Source organism: Coenobita brevimanus, chromosome 74 (genome assembly GCF_032717465.1).
Source record: "Coenobita brevimanus isolate Jiangsu-jjx chromosome 74, ASM3271746v2, whole genome shotgun sequence".
Classification (NCBI taxonomy): domain Eukaryota; kingdom Metazoa; phylum Arthropoda; class Malacostraca; order Decapoda; family Coenobitidae; genus Coenobita; species Coenobita brevimanus.
Genome location: NC_137027.1, coordinates 20,725,438 through 20,745,938, shown reverse-complemented (window position 1 = coordinate 20,745,938; position 20,501 = coordinate 20,725,438). Strand labels below are relative to the sequence as shown.

The 20,501-nt window shown below is 42.3% G+C and overlaps 1 non-coding gene across 1 annotated transcript; it reads left to right on the top strand.

Annotated features, from left to right (window-relative positions):
• Positions 1-20,165: 20,165 nt before the first annotated feature.
• LOC145407935 (5S ribosomal RNA) lies at positions 20,166-20,284 on the top strand. Its single transcript, XR_013898839.1, has one exon. It is a non-coding gene; the product is annotated as a 5S ribosomal RNA (ribosomal RNA).
• The last annotated feature ends 217 nt before the right edge of the window (positions 20,285-20,501 follow it).

The following is a 20,501-nucleotide window of genomic DNA, read 5'->3' as shown; positions in this document are numbered from 1 at the left end:
CAACCTGTCCAACTTCCAGAAAATTCATAAATATATTCAGGATAATCTGGCCCTTACAAATGAGGAGATGGTACGTAACCAACATGCTGCTGCCACAGATGTTGCCATCCAAGTAGGTGACTTAGTTTTTGCCCTAGATCATGACAGAGAATCAAAACTAAACAGTAAATTCTTGGGTCCCTTCCGTGTCATATCTCGTAAAGGTAATAAATTCGAATTAAGAGATCTGCACAAGGCAGAGACGACATGGGTGCATGCAGATCATCTCAAACGTGCATCAAAACGCAGTCTTGGAGGAACCACTAAGGGAGACCACATCCCCACAACAAACTCCTACTCAGCCTTCTTCCTCTTCTCTAAACCTTCCTTCTGACATTACTATTCAGCCTTCCCCTACTGTTAATGACTATCGTGCCAAATTGCGTTCTGCCACTAAGTCTCTTGCATAACGTTATCATCTCACATTGTCGTTACCATCTGTATGAACATTGCCTCTAAGATCACCTCATTTTATAGGAAAGATGCTGTGGGTCTACGTGCTGACAGTGCTGACTCTGGTTGGGTCTGGATCGGGTGAGGACGATGCTGCCGTACTGCCCGGGGCATTGGTTGGCGCAGAAGGAAGAGGTAATGGTGGTTAAAGATGTAGTCTCATTGCACTACGACCTAGAGCCACTGGCCGCCATGGCCATCGCCCTGCCTGACCTTGCACATCAGCTAGACGACCTGCAGGGACTCCATTCAGATATAAAATATCGACATCACACTGACACATTTTTGTACCCACTTTACCTACCCATCTGCTGGAAATTAGATTATATTCTTTATCAATTCAACCATCTTCAAGATTCCTTCCCTCACCAAACGCCTGTGGGTCGCTCACGAGTGAAACGTGGACTTTTTAACCTTGGAGGAGAAATCCTCAGTGGATTATTTGGTGTAGTGACTACCCGTGAACTTTCCGGTTTCAAAAAGGACTTACTTTAATTAGCAAATGCCCTAGAGTCACAAGACAAAGTGTTACGTGTTCAACATTTTATGCTGCAACAGATGAGTCACCATTTACATGATGTTATTAGTACTTTAAATAATTTTACGTTTATTCTTAAGCGTGAAGTATCAAAGACTAATATTATTTCAGAATTGATGTATGTTAAATTACATGTTGATAATTTGCAGTTTTCTCTGGACTCTCTTGTCTCCCAAGTTTCTAGCCTAATTCGTATTTTAGTCAATGCTGTTGATAGTCGTGTGACCCTAGATTTAGTATCTCTCTTGATCTTCGTTCTACTTTGGAATGGGCTCACTCAACCTTCGGCGTGTCTCTTATGATTCCATTTTCCTCTTTAGAACACTACTACCCAATACTAGAAGCCACATTCCTTACTAAAGATATAATTGTTCATATTCCTCTTTGTTCTTCCATCATACGCGATCTCTTTCACATCATTCCTTTTCCCTTCTGGTACAATAACTCCCTGGTACAAGCCTCTGTCTCTTCAGAGTACTTTCTTCTCTCCCGTGATCATCTCTGTATTGCCTTCCTCTCCTCAAGTGACCTCGGTAGATGTGCCCTTCTCACACCCAACTCTCGAGTTTGTGCTGCGTACCTCCTAACAATTTTTCCTGGCAGCGTTGCTCCTTGCGAATCTGCCTTAGTCCGTAACTTCTCAGTACAACCTGTCTGTACCTTTGTTCCTGCCCCCAAAGGCCGGGTACACCATGCTCGTCTAAATCACATCCGCTATTTCTTCTTTAGTGTCTCAACTCCTGTCAGTCTTATTTGTCCAGGGACCCCTGTACGTTCAGTAGCCGCAGTCGGTTTATATAAGGCCCCTGATTACTGTACAGTAAAGTCTGACTCTATAATAGCCCATGCCACACATTATCACTTCGCACTTCGCTCCCACAAGTATGACATCTTCAAACTTATTAATACTACCTTTTGTCTACCAACAGACAATCTTTCTATCACATCAGAGAACCTACGTATGTTGAACTATCTAAACAAGTCTGATTTTATTATGAACCAGTTCTCTTCAGCTTTTAACCGCCCCTGGTCACATCCAGTCTTTGTATTTCCTCCGGTTGTCTTATGTTTTCTAGGTTTTATTGCAGTTGTTTGTATCCTGTATTGTTGTCTCATGCGAATGGACAAAAGGTTGCATGAGATCCGTGTAGCAACAAGGTTAGTGCAACAACCAAAAGACCTGGAAAATGGTAGTTCTGAGTAAAACTCATTTTGTGATTACATATGTATATATTTGTAAATTGACCAAACCTATATGTTTATGCTATTTTTCCAACATGGCCATGTACTGTAAATATATTAATCCCTTCTTACATCCAGCTTTGTGAAGTATGTAGTAATATTTCATTTATTATTATACTCCCATGTAATCCCAGTTGACTGTATACTCAGACCACTTACATTCTTGCCGTATTATGATTTACTGACTCACCACTGTGTCAGGAGACACACTTTTTGATGAGGGGGAAAATTGTTTGTAACCTTTTTGTAAATATTATATAGTATGTAAATACAGTATGTAAGTAGTTGTAAGTAGAATCCAAGTAGGGTGTCACCGCCCAGTGTTACATCTAAGAGCATTTATGTTATGTCTGGGATTTGAATGAGTCACGACTTCCGTAGTCGCACCGCTGGTCTAGCCTGAGAGAGCCGGCGATCAGTAGCTGTCTGTAAGGGTCTGGGGTTGGACACGAAAGCTGTCCTGTGCTGTTGTATGAAGATTCAAGACGGTGTTCAATATATTGTCAGAAAACTAACTCCTACACTTTGTCTTCACCTACGTCTGGCGTCAAGGGGCGTAGACAGCATTAACCCCTTAACCGCGGGGCGTCACTTTCGTGACGCTCGGCTACAATGGATCATACCGTGGGGCGTCACTTTTTTGATTCTGTGTTATTTTGAATTATCCCGGGCTCTCAAGTGGTGGCTAGTATCATCTATTAGTACTGCCAATGTCCAACACTAGTCAGCACTCCAAATCTCATCTGTACTCCCATCCATTGTTGACATTTTAGCTATTTTACCCCCTTCGTGACTCCCCTCCCTACCTGCCCTCCATTACCCTCTCCTCTCACCTCCCACGCCGTGCTGCGCTACGGAAATTTCCCCCTTCTTTTTCCACAGATTTCATCCATTAAAATAAGCCCTATGCCCTATATTTTTACCAAATAATATATACAAAAAAAAAAAACAGGTAAGTGATAGTGTTATACTCCAGAAATTGGCTAATTATCACCTGACAAAACCTCACGTGCATTCATTCGCTACATTACCACGGTAATTTCCCCTTTGATTTATGCCTTGTAATCGATGTCTGTAATAAAAATATATATCAGAAAGGAAGGGAGAATCCTAATTGACATTTACATTCACCTGGAACTACCTATTTCTTTATTTATTGCCGAGATTTTCTACCTATAAAAAATTAGCCTGTAAGTTAGCAGCAGACAGCCTAAAGTGTCACTGTCAACCCTTCCCTTCTCAGATAAGTCGCGGCATTTAGTTCCTTGTCCTCCACTGTAAAGACAACATGTTGCACTCGCGCCCCGCCATTCCTGCCGCTTCTGCGCCCATTGCAAAGGGCCCCGTGACCTCTACGCCAAAGAAAAGTGTTGAGGCAAGCAGGAAAGGCCTCAGTGACTCTGCAGTGGCACGAGAACTTGCAGAATTGTCCATGATAATGATGGACAGTGACTATGACGATTCGGGTGAATCGTGTGATGAGCCGGGTGAGGTTATCGCGCCAGAAACAGCGACAACAAGTGCTTCTACAAGTGAATTAGTGTCTAGCTCCAAGGGAAAGGAGCCTTTAGTGCAGGAAGGACAAGAATTTGGGAAGGGAGTGAAAAGGCGGCGTGTTAGCCCCAGAACAATGCCCCCACGTGACCCAGCCCACCATGAGTCACGAGTGCATTCACCTCCCCGTTCCCCAAGCCCCGCTTTACTCATCTCGTCATCTTCGTCGGCTGAGTTATCTCCGGAGTCTTCGTCGTCGGAGTCACCACCAGCATCAACAGTGAAGGCAGGCCGTAGAGGTAGAGGTAGCTCTAAGAGAGTGAAAAGTAGTGTAGCTAGTAGGGTAAGGGCTGCTAGTGCTACACGGCAACCTAGGGTCAGTGAGAGTGACCTTGACAGAGATAAGCCTCCCTCACAGCCAACCTCCACCACCACCACCACCACCACCCGCCCTCCACCGCCACGCCAGGGAATCCTGGACGCCTTTGCGTGGACGGAAGGGTCAGATTTTGTCCCCAAAAACCTGGTTTTTGATGAGAGCTCGTCAGGAGTTCAGCCTGCCTTCACTATGGACGAAAATGCTGAGTGTGTCGACTACCTTTTGGCCTTCCTAGATGACGAAGTCATGCAGCACATATGTGATGAGACCAACAGGTACGAATCACACCGTGCTGCTAGTGGTACAGGTGCAGCCAAGATGCAACAGTGGACCATGCTGGGAGTGCAGGAGCTGTATGTGTTCTTTGCCCTCATGCTTCTTATGCCACACTCCAAGAAGCATGAGTTGGAAGAATACTGGTCCATGGACCCCTTACTATCCTCACCGACCTTCAATAAGTACATGGCCAGAGATCGCTTCTGGAACATCATGGGAAACCTGCACTTTGCCGACAATGATGTACCTTCCCAAACCGACCCACTCTGGAAGATCCGGGAGATTCTGAACAGAATGAAGGATAAGTTCATGTCATTCTTCCACCCATTTCAGAAGGTTGTCATTGATGAATCCTTGGTTTTGTTCAGAGGACGTCTTCAGTTTGTTCAGTACATTCCAAGCAAACGCCATCGCTTTGGAATTAAGTTCTTTGTACTGTGCGCCTGTAAGACGGGGTACATCCTTGACTTCGTCATATATTCAGCCAGCACTGTCGATCTCGATAAAACTCACCCCCTTGGCTTCTCAGGCTGTGTAGTGAAAGTGCTCCTAGAAAAGTATTTTGGTGGGAATCATGTGCTGTATACAGACAACTACTATACAGCACCGAAACTTGCCAAATACCTTTCTGAGCACGGCATTGGCTCCTGCGGCACTGTGAAAAGTAATCGTGCCAACTTCCCCAAATTCCCAGAGGCGGGAAACTCTCAGCGAGGAGACGTGCACCTACGCAAGTGTGAGAAGATGCTGGCAATACGGTGGCATGACAAGAGAGTCGTGCACATGCTCACCACCGTACATAAGGGGGAGATGAGAGACAGTGGGAAGGTCGACCGTAGGACAGGCGAACCTGTGATGAAACCTGATGCTGTGTTGGATTATAATATCAACATGCGGCTGGTGGACAAGTCCGACATGATGATTGGTGAGATCGACTGCCTCAGGAAGAATACTAGGTGGTACAGGAAAGTTTTTCTGCATCTCATAGATATGACGATGCTGAACGCCTTCATCCTGTACAAGATGAAGATAAAGCCACCCAAGTCCTTCTCCCTGAGGTTGTTCACCAGGACTTGTGTCCAGCAGCTGCTGGAAAGATATGGTAGGGTGCAAGCAGCAACTCCAAGGCGCCATCCAGTTACACTTCCCGACCGACTTGAGCAGAGGGCGTATATGGATCGGCACAGACTTGAGCTAATGCCTGCCACAGGGAAAAGGAAGGCTGCGATTCGCAGGTGTCAGGTACGTGCGCATACCACACGCCGCACACCTGAGCATAAACGCACCTCTTGGCAGTGCGCTGAATGCCAGGTTCCCCTCTGTGTAACTGGTTCTTCGATTATCACAGCCAGAAGCAGTTCTAACAGTGCAAGTGTGGAAGCCGAATTATTTGGAAATAATGTGTAAATAATGTGTAAATAGCGGGTGAAAGCAATGGATGTTCAGTTCATATGATTGAACAGTGTATTATAGTTTTATCTTACTGAAAGTGACAGTGAACAACATAGTGTAAGTAAAATAGCAGGGTAAATAATGAAAATAGAATAGAAAATGTAAATAGTAATGTAAGTAATTAGTAATATAAGAATATGAGTACAAATAATTTATGTTATAACAGTGAGAGTGAATCCGTGGCTCTCTACGTATTTTACTGACTGAAAAATTGAATGACTTCAGTGACAATAAACTAATACGACTGAAGGAAACTTATGGAGAAAGACTCCAGATATATATAAGTGTGATATAGTAATAGAAATATAAAGTGTGAGGGGTTTTATGAATAATAAACGACAGAGTGCCAAGAGCGAACTAGCGCAAGTGCGACGATCAGACGCGCTCGTAATTTCCATTGCTTTCACAGTGTTTTTTTTTTTGGAGTATGGATCCCAAACTACTTGAAAATTATAGAATAGTGTTTATAGTGTTTGTATCTGGCTGTGGTAATCATATTATGGGTTGTCGGGAAGTGTAAAGTGGAGACTTCGTTACCCTACTTCAGAGGTCTCCACAAGTCCTAATGTAACCGACGAAGGCTCAACAATCATTCCAGGAGAAAGCTGAAGGTATGTGCAATAAGCATATGTAATTTTATTATTCTAGGACTAATAACTGATTTTTGGCAAATATTTTTTGAGAGTCTGTCGGAGCCCAAATAACCCCGCGGGACACGCAAGTCATTGGTAAACAAGCCCGCGGTGTAGGGGTTAACAACATTCATTCGCATCTTAGCCCTAAGGGGAGAAGGGACAGATCCTCACTGCACCACACCGCACGAGGGTCAACTGTGCAGTGCAATCAATGACATCCGCAGCAGGGCTCGACAGCAGAGCTGGTTTACCCCTGCCACATCATAATGAACCCATCCCCTTACCCGCACCTGACCTGATCAGTTGATCAGACCAAATTCAGGAGAATAGCCCGTCAGGGCTGTGTCATCATTTAATCTTTCACAATTTTTCTACAGTCCTTTCTATCATGCACAGTCACTCTTCCTTGCTCAACAGACATCACTCTCGCATGCAATGCTCTCTTCACACTGTCCATCCATCCTATTCGTGGTCTTCCTCTCAGTTTTACACTTCTCACATCAGATCTAGTAATCTTTTTCTCCAATCGCTCATTATCCATTCTCTCCATATGCCCAAACCATCGCAACACCCTCTGCTCAACTCGATCAGCCATCTCCTGCACAACTCCAATTCTCCTTCGCACTTCATCATTTCTCACTCGATCTATATGCGTCACTCCACCCATACTCCTCAAACACCTCATGTCCATTACATTCAAACTTTTCCTCTCTGCCACACCCATATTCCATTTTTCAGTCCCACATATTGTAAAGCAGTCCATACCACAACACCCTCATACATCCTTCTCTTTACATCCATTCTAAGTAAACGACATCTAAACACTTTTTTCATTCCTCCCAGCACCTTTTGTACTTTACTCATTCTAAACTTCACTTCTGCATCTATTCTTCCATCCACAGCAACATGTGACCCTAAATACTTAAAACACTCTACCTCCTCAAGTAACTCACCATTCAAAACTATATTCATCCTTCTACCATCTACCAACCTCGCACACTTCAACACTTTACACTTATTCTCATTTACTTTCAATTTCCTCCTTTCACTCAAATTTCCAAACTCCTCAACCAACTGTCTCAATCTCTCCTCTGAATCAGCCACTAGTGCAGTATCATCCTCCAACAGCAGCTGCTTCAGATTCGACTCACTACCATCAACATTCACCAGACTCAGACCTCCACCTAACACTCTTGCATTCACCACCCTTACAACACCATCCATATAAATATTAAACAACCAAGGCGACATCACACATCTCTGTCGCAACCCCACTCTCACAGGAAACCAATCACTCGCAGCATTTCCCACTCTTACAATTTACATAATAACTTTCTGCTCCTTTAAGAACCTACAATCAAGTCCATACAATCTTAAAACAGGCCACAAAGCCTCCCTATCAGTTCTATGATACGCTTTCTCTAAATCCATGAATGCCCCAAACACATCCTTACCTTTCGTTAAATACCTTTCGCACACCTGTCTTACAACAAACACCTGATCCACGCATCCCCTCCCTCTCCTAAAGCCACATTGTTCATCACCAGTAACTCCCTTTGTACCCTCTCTAACTCACCTAATTAACACTCTACCATACACCTTACCTACAGCACTCAACAGACTTATACCCCTAAAGCTAGTACATTCATACTTATCACCTTCCCTTTATACAACGGGACCACATAAGCACTTGCCCAGTCAATTGGCATCATACCTTTCACAAAACACACATTCATCAATCTTACTAACCAGTCAACAGTGGTCGTTCCACCACGTTTCAGGCATTCCACAGCACACCCATCCATACCTGAAGTTTTCCCTGTTTTCATCTCCTTTACTGCCTCCTGGACTTCCTCCATTGTGATCAAGGAATCATTCAACTCTCCCAACACATTTATTCGTTGCACCCTTTCATCTCCCACAATCTCAGCCTCCCTTTCCTCCTCTACATTTAACAATCTTTCAAAATACTCCACCCATCTCTTCTTTACTGCATCCATCTCAGTTAACATCCTTCCATCCTCTGCTTTTACTCACTCTTCCTTCCCAGACTCTTCCTCTAGCACCCTTTTCACCTCCTTCCAAAACATTTTCTTATTCTGTTGAAAATTCAGTCAACTGACTACCCCACCTCTTATCTGCTGCCACTTGGGAAGCACGCATAGCCCTTCCCGCCCTATTCCTCTTTTCCTAGTACCTCTCATATGACACCTCATCCTTCCTCTGCAGCCACGCTTCATATATGCATCTCTTCTCAGCCACAGCCATACTTACTTCCTCGCACCACCATTCACTTCCCTTTCTTACACCACCACCCACTCATCTCACACCACACACTTCTGCATGCCCCACCACAGCACTCTTAAACAACTGCCATTCCTCCTCCACACTGCCATTCTCCTGATCTTTCACTGTGTTCCACTCATTTTTCAAAATCTCCTGATACGCTATCATTTTCTCTCTTTTATCCAACTCACTCACTTTCAAAACCTCCCTTCCACACCTAACTCTCCTAGCTCTCACCCATCTCTTACCTACTCTTAACTTTCCCTCCAGACATACTTCCAACTTCCCCTCTCAAAACTCTCAAATCCAACAATCTTCCAATTACATTCCTGAACACAACCACATAGTATATCAATGCTCTATCAACAACCCTTCCACCCTCCTGTCTCATCCATGTATACGTATAGACATCTTTCTTCTCAGACAATGTATTTCCATTCAGCATCTCTCGCTCAACACACATGCCTATCATCTGTTCCCCATTTTCATTTCTCCCAGGCACACCATGCATACCAACTACACCTTCAACTGCTACATTTCCCACTCTGACATTCAGATCTCCCATCATTACCACATTTACATTCGCTCCAGAACTCTGCAGACACTCATTAACATCATTCCAGAAAGACTCCCTCTCTTCTGCATCCCTTTCACTACAAGGCCCATATGTACTCACAAATACCCACAATCTCACTTTCACCCACATCAATCTCGATGACACCTTCCATTCAGTCACACACTGCTGCACTTTCTGGTTGGCTAACAAGGCCACACCTTCTCTTGCCCTTCCTCTATCAACATTTGACAATTTTCCATTCACGTTTGCAAACTTAGACTCACCTTTCCCTTTCATCTTCGTTTCACTCAAAGCTAACACATCCAACTTTCTTCTCACAAACATTCTCCCAATCTCCTCCTTTTTAGCCTCAATCGTACTACATCCACGCACATTCATAGACCCAATCTTCAGGGTAGGGGGATAATTCAATCCCTCATCCCTTTCTATGGCCTGTCTCATTTTAGAAACTCAAAAAAAAAAAAAAAAAAAAAAAACAGAGGAGGGGTCCCTAGTCCCCTCACCCCGCTCCTTTTAGTCGCCTTTTACGACACGCAGGGCATACGGTGGTAGAATTTTTCCTAACACAACCTGGCCGCAGATTAGTAGTACCAGCCAGATTGTGTCCCCTCCGCCACAGGGGGGACACAATTTGGCATTATTTATAATGTTATTTATATTGTTATTGTATAGCGTTATTAATATTGTTTAATATTGAAACAGGCTGCACTAATGCAAGAGCATATCATTGTGCAATGATCAGAATAAACCGCTGAGGAAAATGTGCAACGAAATATCAGTTTAAATTTCCATATCGACACACGATACTATGCATTTATAAGACACGATAGGATATCGATGTGGGGACAGAATAAATCGCTAGTGAATAGCCATAACGATTTTTCAAAAGGCACTTAACATCACTGCTCTCAAAAATACTTCATGAATTACCGTACCTGAACTCAAAGCAGGAAGAACAGCCAGTAAAATGCAGATTAGAGCGAAAGGAGCCATGGCGTTCATCCACCTCGATGTCAGGGTCCACACTCAATTCCCACATCAGGCACGCTTGTGGTGGCTGGCCCAGCAGCCACAAGTGTGGTAAGGGGGCGGAGCTAGTGACGTCATAATAGCTAGCCAATCAGGACACAGATGGAACTGTCATATACTGCTATGTAGAGAATTATTGTTATTATTAATTCGGTGTTAATAAAACTATCAGGATTAAAACAAAACTTCCTTTATTTATTTTTACGAAGTGTTTGGTCTACTAATAAACCTTAACAAGTCCCTAGGAAAAAAGTCATTTTCAAAATGTGAGTACAGAGATCAATGGTGGTGAAGACACCTCTCTTTATACACACTGACAAATTACCCCCTTGTGTTGAAAATTGTGTATATTATGAAGATGCAGCAGTTTGTGCCCCACTTGGACCCTATTAACATATGAGAAGAGAACTTTGTGTGTGTGTGTGTGTGTGTGTGTGTGTGTGTGTGTGTGTTTTGCCAGGTAAGAAAAAGGGGGGCATGGGAGGAAAACTAAACATCATTCCTCCATGTCTTTCTTCTCCCGCTACATCCTCCCCTCCCCCCTTTGCAGCTATCTCTCCAAGCTAAAGTGAAAAGAATAGACAGACGATGATTGTGAAGGGAGAGAGCAATCATCATCATTCTTTGTTTTTATCCTCTTCCTCATCATCATCGTCACCATCATCATGATCATCATCATCATCATCACAACCATTATCATTATCATCACCACCATCCTCCTCCTCCTCCTCATCATCATCATCACAACTAGATCTTCCACAGGGACGAATTCTGTATTGGACCCGCCAGCCAGCTTGACCCAACAGACGGTACCCCCATCCACCCCCAGCCACCGGAACTAGACCTGCCCCCACCATGAGATGGTTCAGGACCACGATACTGACACTCCTAGGCGCCAGAGGGAACGAAATGGCAGAAGCTGGAACAAAAATGGCGTCAGTGAGAACACAAGACCTAAAGCTGTTCCAAACGTGAAACTACTACTACTACTACTACTACCACCACCACCACCACTACTACTACTAATACTAACACTAATTCTACTACTACCGTTTTACAGTACTATTTGAATGAAGAAAGTCATCCATCTATCTCTATCTATATACCTAGGCTGCTTCCCCCAAGGAAAGGGAGGTAGCCGAGACAGGACGACACACTCCCCATTTACTCATCCATTCAAACACATTCATTCGCATCTTAGCCCCAAAGGGGAGAACGGACAGATCCTCACTGCACCACACCGCACAAGGGTCAACTGCACAATGCAGTCAGTGACATCCGCAGCAGGGCCCGACGGCAGAACTGGTTTACCCCTGCCACATCATAACAGACCCATATCCTTACCCGCACCTGACCTGACTAACTGCTCAGACCAAATGCGGGAGAATATCCCCTCAGGGCTGCGTCATCACTTATTCACAATTTCTCTCCATTTATTTCTGTCACGCACAGCCACTCTTCCTTGCTCAACAGACATCCCTCTCGCATCCAACGCTCTCTTCACACTGTCCATCCATCCTATTCGTGGTCTTCCTCTCAGCCTTACACCTCTCACATCAGATCTAGTTATCTTTTTCACCAATCGCTCATTATCCATTCTCTCCACGTGCCCAAACCATCGCAACACCCTCTGCTCAACTCTACCAGCCATCTCCCGAACAACTCCAGTTCTCCTTCGCACTTCATCATTTCGCACCCGATCTATACACGTCACTTCACACATACTCCTGAGACACTTCATCTCCATTACATTCAAACTTTTCCTCTCTGCTACACCCATATTCCATGTTTCAGCCTCATATAACGCAGTCGGTACCACAACACCCTCATACAGCCTTCTCCTTACATCCATTCTAAGCGAACGACATTTAAACACTTTTTTCATTCCTCCCAGCACCTTTCCCACTTCATTTATTCTGAACTTCATTTCTGCATCTGTTCTTCCATCCACAGCAACATGTGACCCTAGATATTTAAAACAATCTACCTCCTCAAGCAACTCACCATTCAAAACTATATTCATCCCCCTACCATCTATCAACCTCGTACACTTCATCACTTTACACTTATTCTCATTTACTTTCAATTTCCTCCTTTCACACACCCTTCCAAACTCCTCTACCAACTGTCTCAATCTCTCCTCTGAATCAGTCACCAGTGCAGTATCATCTGCAAACAGCAGCTGCTTCAGATTCCACTCTCCACCATCAACATTCACCAGACTCAGACCTCCACCTAAAACTCTTGCATTCACCTCCCTTACCACACCATCCATGTAAATATTAAACAACCAAGGCGACATCACACATCCCTGTCGCAGCCCCACTCTCACGGGAAACCAATCACTCACAGCATTTCCCACTCTTACACACGCTTTACTATTTACATAAAAACTTTTCACCCCTTTTAATAACCTACCATCAAGTCCATACAATCTTAAAACAGTCCACAAAGCCTCCTTATCATTTCTATCATACGCTTTCTCTAAATCCATAAATGCCCCAAACACATCCTTGCCTTTCGCTAAATACTTTTCACACACTTGTCTCACAGCAAACACCTGATCAACGCATCCCCTCCCTCTCCTAAAGCCACACTGCTCATCACCAATCACTCCCTCTGTACCCTCTCTAACTCTCATAATTAACTCTCTACCATACACCTTACCTACAACATTCAACAGACTTATACCCCTAAAGCTAGTACATTCATACTTATCACCCTTGCCTTTATACAACGGGACCACACAAGCACTTGCCCAGTCAATTGGCACCATACCTTTCTCAAAGCACACATTCAACAATCTTACTAACCAGTCAACAATAGTCACTCCACCACCCTTCAGGCATTCCACAGCACACTGCAAAATAGAAGATAATGAAGTGTGTCAATTGTGAGGAGAGTAAGTGTTGATGGAATTCAGAGACAAGCACTTAACTCCACACACACCTTGTTTGTTATGATAGATAGATAGACGGACAGGTAAACAGATAGATAGATAGATGGATATGTAGGTGGATGGATATATAGATGGATGGATGAGTAGATGGATAGATACTTGTAGATATGTAAGTGGATGGATGGACGGATGGATAGATACACAGATAGATGGGTAGATAAATATAAAAATGGATGGATGAATAGATAGATATTGAATTTGGCTCTATTTTTTTTCTTTTTTGTAGAAGGAATGGTGTGCCGGCTCGTAGCCTTTGGTTCCTTCTTCCTTTCATAAAAAAAAATATATATATATTTAGAAGTAGAGGTTGACTGAAAAACAAAAACAAAATTTACAGTACTGTATAATCGTAGATAAATAGATGGATAGATATATATAAAGATGGATGGATGAACAATTAGATGGACAGATAGATTATTTGACAGATAGGCTATATTGTGTCACTGGCGTAGCTACCTCAGTAGCCAATGGGTGAAATAGAAGATAAGATAATGTAGGGAGATAGGCGAGCCGTCAAGAACGTTAAATCATTTTTATTAGTTTTTGCTGCCAATAAGGGTGAACTCAAGACCTCATTATCTTCCGTCTGTTTACTCAGCGGTCAGTTTTTCTGCTTCTGGGCAGATAACGCTGGATGTTTTTCCCAGAACTACCCAGAAACCTGTTGTCCTTAACCATAAGTGGATGTGACATATAGTGTTGGAGGGGTAAAATGAAAGTATTTTCCCAATAGAAGTCTAAAAACGTTTTCTTGGTGGCTTGCTATTGGCTGTGTGTGAGATGTATAAACTCCCAATTGTTACCAGGCGCCTCCATTGTTTGTGTATAGCTGGAGACTACACTTAATACAGCCTAGTAGCTAGTTAGCCGGCAGAGGCAGAGTAAGGCTACTTTTTAAGCTTGACAACCTGGCAAGAGAGTCACTTTTTGTCACTTTTGTGTCACTTTTTGTAACACATTTTGTTACACATTTTCACTTTCCACATATTTGCTCGCATTACTAAACACGTTACTTTGATTAAAAAACACACTGTTTGTTCACCATTTCCCATTTTTTATTCACTTCTCCATACTACATTAGTGTGTGGTTTATATCTTGATTATATCATCTACGAGTTCTAGTTCTTCAAGCGCTGAGTACATAGCCTCCACTGCTTGTAATCTGGTTAGGTAAGAAATAACTCGTTTTATATTTGTATTCTGAGGCCTATGTGAATTCCCCTTTGTAAAACGAACCCTGGTTTCATCTTTAGTGTGTGTGTTATAGTGTAAAGTAAGTTAGCTTTCTTGTGAGCTTTACCTTACTCCCTCTTTTTTTTTTTTTTAATAATGAATGGAGGAAGGAAAAACAAAGAAAAAAAAAAAGTCCATGTGCCTAAAGGCATCCTTCATTCATAAAATACTTATAACAATTGGATTTAAAATCGTGAGGATTAAATGTATATGGGAAACAACTCTCAGGAAGTGAATTCCAGAGAGTAGTAGTTCTGGGGATAAATGAATTTTGATAAGCAGAGGTTCTGCATTGTGGGGAAGAGAGTGTGAGTTCATGGGCGCTCCCAGCTGCCCGAGTTTTTCGGGAGAAAATGTGAAGGGGAAGCACAACTGAAGCCAGTTCGCTAGAGCACTTACGGTAAAAATATCGATAAAATAATGCTAAAGAAGCAACATCTCTACCTACTGATAACAGAGGAAGGTCCTGCGTTATGGCAGGATTATTGATTAATCTAATGGCTTTATTTTGAATTTTGTTAAACTGCCTCAATCCAACTGTTCCACATCCACTCCACAGTGGTGAACAGTATTCGATCTGATAACGCACATGATTTTTGTATATTGTGGCCATCTGCTCGTCAGTGAAGAACTCACGAACACTGTACATAAGTCCCAATTTTTTGGAAGCATTTTTAGCAAGGGATTTAACATAAGTTGTCCAGCTTAGGTTGGGGTTTAGAGTAACACCTAGGATATCAATTGTAGTGGATATGAGAATACTGACATCATTTAAAATTATGTGAGAGTCTGAGGGATTCTTTCTATTGGAGAAATTAATGTATTAGTTTTCTGAGCATTAAATGAGACCAGATTTTTTTGACCCCATTGATTAATTTTAGAAAGGTATGGTTCAGAGAAATTGCTGTATTTATTTGGGAATTTATAGTATCAAATTGTGTAAAGGAGGTACTAAATGTGAAAGAACTATGAAGGGTCGAGTCATCAACATAAGAGTGTATTGGGTTGTGGGTGACGGATAGGAGGTCATTTATATGAATGAGAAAGAGGGTTGGCGCCAAAACTGGTCTTTGAGGTACGTCAGCATTTATGGAATGAAACTGAGAAGTTCAATCTACCATGACCCGAATTTTTCTACTATGAAGGTAAGAAGAAATTAGAGGAACCAGTGATGCAAGGCCATAGTGTGACATCTTAGACAATAAGGCCTGGTGCCATACTCTGTCAGATGCTTTTGAAATATCAAGTGCTACTGTGTGTGTTTCACCATGTTGGTCTATTGTTTTGTTAATCTGATGGGTAGGAAGGCAAAGAATATCTACAGTTGAACGTTCCTGTCTAAATCCATACTGCCGATCATTGATCAATTTATTGATTTCTAGATGCTTGACTATATGTTTGTTAAGTAGTGTCTCAAAAACTTTACCGAGAACGGAAGTTATTGCAATTGGTCTATAGTTTGATGGATCAGAAGTTGCCCCCTTTTTAGGAACAGGATGAATATTTGCTTCTTTCCAAGGGGCTGGAAAAATTGAGGTACGGATGCATTAGCGGAAAATTTTTGCTAATACAGAAGCCAACACTGAGGAGCAATTTTTAAGTACTATTGAAGGAATTTCATCTGGACCAGTGGCTCTGTCTGCTTATAGATTCTATAATACAGCTTGTACGTGTCTGGTGTGAATCATGAAAGGAAGTATTTGAGGGGAATCAAAACCAAGTACAGGAATATTATGATTTTCTGAATTTAGGGTTGAGTTTGTTGAAAAAATGTCAACAAGAAGGTTGGCTTTTCCACGTGGGTCACTTACTAGATTTCCATTGGGGGCCTGTAACGGTGGAATGGAAGAGGTGGTAGTGAAGTTAGATTTGAATATATTAAGGGTTGACCAGAATATTTTATTATCATTTGGATTGTTTAGTAGTTTGTTAGCTTGTCTATGTAGAAAGTTTGATTTAGAAAGATTGATAATAGTTTTGGCATGGTTTCTGATATTTTTATAATAGTTAAAGGCTTCTTTGGTTTTGGTCCTTGTATAAGTGTTATAGGTTATTGTTTTATGTTCTGTTACTCTAGCAATTTTGTGGTCAAACCATTTAGGAGAATTACATCTTTTTCTCTAACTATGATGAGGAATGAATGTTTCCCTGCTGACTTTAATGAAATCCTGTATGTGGCCCAATGCGGAATTTGCATCATGGGAGAAAAAGGAGGTCCAAGGAACATCCATGAAAAAATTATGTTGATTAATTAAGGGTAAAGAATGCACCGTAATATATACTTCCATAACAATTTGGCGACCTCCTCGCCAGAATAGCTCTGTGACAAAATATTGGCAACTTTGGCCACATACACAGTGCTTTCTCTGACATACTGAACTGCAATAAGTAATCACGACCCTAATGAGTGATAGTGATGTGAAAACATTTTTGGATTCTAAGCCTTCCCCAACAACAGTGAAAACACTCACAAAACACATACTCAGATTGCATGCCCAGGCCTTACAGTTGAGATTTTCTGCCTCAATCACTAAGTTACCCTGATCTAATACTGAAAGCCATGTTTGAGCAAAGTGAGTCCTCAACAGGTAGTTCTGAGCCATTTGATACTGCACAAGGTGTTAACCCTAGGGCTTTTGCGTCGGAGATACCTAGCCCCAGCGAATTTTCTGCTCATGATACTAGTGACAAAGTGGAACTTGAGCTAGCCAGAATAAAGCTGAGAGTATTAAAAGTGCAAACTAAAATGACAGAACTAGAATAGCAAGATAAATGAGGGAATTAGAATCGCATGCTAAAATGAGAGAACTAGAATAGGAAGCAAAAATGAGAGAACTAGAATTACAAGCTCAGATGAGACAAAAGGAAATGGATTATGAAATGAGAATGAAGAATCCTGATAGTTCACCTCTAGCTAGTAGGTCATCTGTCACGGAATCTTTTGATGTTGCTAGGAACATAAAGCTAGTTGTGATGATGGCTGTGGATGGTTGTGATGATGGCTGTGGATGGTTGTGGTGATGGTGGTGGGTAATTGTGGTGATGGCGGTGCATGGTTGTGGTGATGGCGGTGCGTGGTTGTACTAATGGTGGTTAACGTAATGACTGTGGAAGTTGGTTGTGCTAATGGTGGTGGTTGTGGTGGAGCTGCTTGGGTGTGGTCGTACCTGATGACTGTGTTGATGGTAGTGATTGTGTTGTGGTGGTTATGACTGATGCAATTGACCAGAGTTATTAGTAGTGGTTGCAGATCGTTGTTATTGATGGTTGCGGTTGTGATGATGGAAGTTGTTTGTGTTCGTAGCCATGGAGGTTTGTGTTGGTGGTTTGTGCGTGGACTGAGGGAACTCCATCATCTGTCTCACCTCACATTTGACTTCCACCGTTTCACCAAACTTTTTTTTATCACACACACACACAAAAGCATTGCCAAAACCACTCCCATCTTGAAACACCCACACTCTAACTGCACCTTAGATACATTCAGTGTTTTTTGTGTTTTTGTTTCTGCATGTGGGCGTACGAGGCGTGCATACAGGCATGTGTGGTAGTGATGTGTGCCTGCCCCATAGTTGGCTGGCTGTGTACATGAACATCTGAGAGTTCTGGTTAACTCTCACATTAAGTAACGTGTGTGTGTGTGTGTGTGTGTGTGTACAGCACTGAGTCAAGCTTGTAAAGACTCATCCAACTTCCTTATTTTATCATACAAGTGTGTGTGTGTGTGTGTGTGTGTGTCGATGGATATAGATACATAGAGAGAGAGAGAGAGAGAGAGAGAGAGAGAGAGAGAGAGAGAGAGAGAGAGAGAGAGTGGAAAATACTCTGAGTAACATATTTAGTCACGAATTTTCCGTCCACACCATGCCAGCATCTGGCACTTTGTCTTATGTCGTCAGCATGACTAATAGTAAATATATAAAGATGCTATTTGGCTCTCTATCATCTTATTGTTTTTTCTTGGAGGGAACAACATGCTGGCTTCTTCCCTTTGGCTCCTTCTTCCTTGCATAAAAAACAGTAAATTCAAAACCCCAACTGGCTAAAACCAAATCCTCCTCCCAGTTAAATCGCTCAAAGAAAAATGTCAAGGACCACGCATAATAGACTCTTGTAAGTTATGAATGTCTACCCTGCATCATTTATTTCCTACCCCCACTGCCACAACGCCCACACCAGCAGACTGAGGAGTCCCCCCAAGACGCCAGCAACCGCCATGGGAGCCTCTAACGAAGCGCTAATTGCGGACTATCCTGTATGTATAAAACTGCTCGTTAATTACCTGTATTAAATTGCATACTGACCGCTAATTACCGCAAGATATATTTACCTGTAATTGCCAGTCCATTTTATTTAATCAAGGTGGGTTAATTAAGGGTGTGTATCAGGTGTAATGACCCCTGTTGGATCTTGTTAGCCCAATTAAGAGACGACCCTCATTAACCCCTTCAGGCAGAGGGTGCAATTAGGAGTAATGGCGTAGTACTTAACATTCTCTCTCTCTCTCTCTCTCTCTCTCTCTCTCTCTCTCTCTCTCTCTCTCTCTCTCTCTCTCTCTCTCTCAATTTCTCGGCTTGCTTTCTGTTCACTGGAGAGGAAGGGACTCTTACTGAATGGTCAAAGGTCACACACACACACACACACACACACACACACCATATACACATTGCTCTCTCTCTCTCTCTCTCTCTCCTCTTGACTTGACACCCACAGAACTATGCAGCTATTTTGACTTATTCACCTCGTAGAGAGAGAGAGAGAGAGAGAGAGAGAGAGAGAGAGAGAGACACTTCCAGGACGTGAGACAGCGATTTTATTTTTTTCACCGTCAGTCGATTTTCTCTGTCTCACTATCTCACTTTATCTCGCTTTCTCTTTTTTTTTTCCTTTTTTTAATGTGACCGACTTTGGGCATAGGCTTCACAGCCTGCTCTCAAGGCCCAGTAGTCCTCCTACGTACCGTATACCTCAACATGTCACCACTTCGGCGCTTATATCCACCGTCCATACTGAATACATGCCAGGGCTGTCTCATACAGGACTGGTGCATTGTCACATTTCTCTCTCCTACTTTCTCATGTCCTGGGCTCGTATTCTTGTCATATAAGGAATCTCTCAAACACCTCTTTCTTTGCGACTTATTTTTGGATTCAGCTGATCAATTATTTCCGTTTGTGAGTTACTTATGCGGAGTATGGCGATATTGAAAAGGCTTTATGTGAGACAGAAGAGGACAATAAGGCGTAATAAGCAAAATTAATCGCTTAGAAGAAGGTGATAGGGACGTAGTGAATCAGAGTATCAGTTACTGTATTTGTTTTTATTAATACTATAAATACTTACTATGATAAAAATAACAATGTGATATTATTAGTATGTTGCACTGTATATTTTAAAAGACAATAATAATAAAATAATACTAATAATAGTAACAACAAAAACAACAATAATAATAATAATAAAAATAATAATAATAATAATAATAATAATAATAGTAACGAAGATATTTACTGGAATATTATTAGTTGTTATTATTATTATTGTTATTATTATTATTGTTATTATTATTATAACTAAACGGCCATACCACGTTGAGTACACCGCTTCCCGTCCGATCAGCGAAGTTAAGCAACTTTGGGTCTGGTTAGTACTTGGATGGGTGACCGCCTGGGAACACCAGATGCTGCTGACATCCCTACGTGTCAAGTGGGGTTGGTGGAGGATTAGTGCCCCTCCCTGTAAAACAATTAACTCTAAGCCCTTGGCCACCCCGTTTGGGATACATGGCGTCTGGCAATGAATGAAATTATTACCAAAATAGCACGTCGTCTTTCAAGTTAGGTTTAACCAAAGAAAACATTATCTCCCAATATATCACGTCCTCTGTTCCAATGTTTTGTGTCTGTCTG